Below are 2,755 nucleotides of genomic sequence, written 5' to 3'. Positions count from 1 at the left end.
GATTTGGTGTGTGGTAGTAACAGGTAAATGAACTTTTTTTTATTTTATTATTTGACTATATATGAATGCTTGTGTATAAATACACAAACAATACACACACGCTTTCATGATTTCAATTGTGTAATTTAGGTGATCCTGTTTTGGAAGTTCAGTTCATGCTAGAAATGTGTTTTGGAGTTTGTACGTGTTTTGTCTCTAGGTGCCACCGCACATACTTATGTATAAACATATATAAATAAAGCCACTTCTTTTTACGTTAGTAATTCCTTTTGTGCATAATTTTATATTATTGTTAATAATAAATTAATTAAAGCAACAAAACAACCTGAAGAGCCGGTTCGGAGCCAAAAGAGCCAGTTCTCTAAAAAGAGCTGGAAATCCCATCACTACTGGGCACTCTGGCTTCCCCCCACAGTCCAAAGACATGCAGTGAGTGGGGTTAGGCTAACTGGTAATTCTAAATTGCCAGTAGGTGGAATGTGAATGGTTGTCTGTCTGTGTGTGTTAGCTCTGCAACAGACTGGCTAAGACAGCTGGGATAGGCTCCAGACCCCCACGACCCCGAAACGGAGACGAGAATGGATGGACGGGTTTTCTGATGAAGCTTGGGTTTTCCTATTGTGCATAAACTGGAAGTTAACTCTCAGTTTTCACATGATTTTACAACCTTTGATCTTTATAAAGTTTGCACATCATTGCACAGCAGAGGTTTGTGCTCTGGATATAGCTCGATAAACAGGTTTTAGGGGATCGTAATATCTAACATGGTCATTTTGTTCTGACATAATTCTGTTATTGTGTGTAAATATAAATGATTCATTCTTTCTAAGGAAAATAAATATGTTTTGAAAGTAACAGTGCATAAGTAAACATTCTTGTTGTTATATTGTAACATGTGATGTTTTTTTCTTTTAAAAAAATTATTTAAATTAAGTTCAATGTCAAATTTTGCTGCAGCATTATTAGTGCTCTAACACAGCAAAGCACCTGAACTCACTGTGGAGGTGTGTACGTCTGTGTGTGTGTGTGTCTGTCTGTGTGTGTGTGTGTGTGTGTGTGTGTGTCTGTGTGTGTGTGTGTGCGTCTGTGTGTTGGGGAGCAGGGGGGTTGGGGTGATGGGGCGGAGTAGACTGTCACTGTGCCACTGTAACAAGGCCATGATGAGTTGAGGAGATGACTGATAAACATCTCACCCAATCGGACGGCCCTGAGGGAGATGGCAATAACAACAGGACAACTCAGAGGAGCAGAGGGGCGTGTTTCAATTAGAGAGCTGTGTGTGTGTGTGTGTGTGTGTGTGTGTGTGTGTGTGTGTGTGTGTGTGTGTGTGTGTGTCTGTGACAGAGAGATATCGGCTCATCCTCAGTTCCCACCACTGTTTCTCTGTTTGGCTTCCTCCTGAATATCCAGTGGGGTTAAGGTCAGCTGGCTGTGGAGGAAAGTCCACTGAAAACCAGCTCCCCCTTTCAAAGCTCCGAGGTGGGTTTGAGGCTCATTAATCTGCTTCAACCGGAGGATACAGCATAGCTCTAAAGGATGGATTCCTCCATCACCTCATTTAGATTTAAAGTGGAGTCACAGCAGAGAATGATTAAAAACTCTCTTGCATCATCTGCACTCTGTCCACTTCAGTTTGCCTCAGCTTCATTTCACTCTTGGTGCATTAGTTTGGGCCAATGTGACAACCTTACTGTGGCTCCAAAAGAAGAGCCAAATCATGACCTGTCCATCACCCCACTTGGCAGGTGGATTGAGGTGTTTGTGCTGGTTTGCTTTTCACCAAACTTGGTCCTCTGCACTTTGGCCTCATCTTTGCAAAGGACATTATTCCAGAAGTCTTGTGGTTTGTTCAGACACAGTTTTGAGTCTGAGATGCATCCGTTTTCTGCAGTTTCTCTGAGCATTGCAGGCCAGCAAAGTGTCAACATCTGGTTTTATACATGTGTTCACACTTGCTGATGATCCTTCAATCGAGTACATTTGAGTAAGCAGTTAGTGAGCACTGCGTGTCAGCCAGTTGGGTCTTGGTTTTTTAATCTCTCAGCTAACACAACTTGATGTATTGGACTTCTGATGATGTCACCTTTATCCTCCGGATCCTGCTTTGGATCCATGAAGTGTTTTTGGGCTCCATGCTCCGCCCTCTTAGAAACCTTTGATCCAGCTCGATCTGGCTCTGAAACTGCCCCTTGATGCTCAGAACAATAATCTTACATCTGTCTATTTAGTTGGCTGTTCTGATGTCATGTTTCCCACTATCACAGTGTCTGCTGGAAACTGGAGGTGCAGCCATATTTCTAACAGGTGAACAATAACTGCAGGTTGATTTAGCTAAAATTAGTGACGGTCTTCAGCAGATTTATTGACACCTGATCAGATAAACTGTGTGAAAACAGAGAGACTAAGGTGGGAACCGAGGATAAGCCAGCATCTCACAAACACTCACACATATACTCAGCTTTCTCTAATTGAAACACGCCCCTCTGCTCCTCTGGGACCTGTTGAGTTGTACTGTTGTTATTGTGGTCTCTCTGGGGACCGTCTGATAGGCTGAGACGTTTATCAGTCTTCAGCACCACGCCCACTCATCATTAGCTTGTTACAGTGGCAGTTCAGCAGTCACCCTGCTATCAGTGACCCCGACAGACCGTGAGGTGGGAAAAATCGCCACTTCCTGTTTTATTACCTCAGAATTAGCCTGTTTTCAGTGAGTTTAGTAACAAAGCAGCAACAGGTGGAAGAACAGGGAGAGAAA

This window comes from Pundamilia nyererei, unplaced genomic scaffold (genome assembly GCF_000239375.1).
Source record: "Pundamilia nyererei isolate P.nyererei 1_Seehausen unplaced genomic scaffold, PunNye1.0 scaffold00061, whole genome shotgun sequence".
In the NCBI taxonomy this organism is placed as follows: domain Eukaryota; kingdom Metazoa; phylum Chordata; class Actinopteri; order Cichliformes; family Cichlidae; genus Pundamilia; species Pundamilia nyererei.
The sequence above is the reverse complement of the archived record's forward strand: the minus strand, read 5'-3'. Positions refer to the sequence as shown.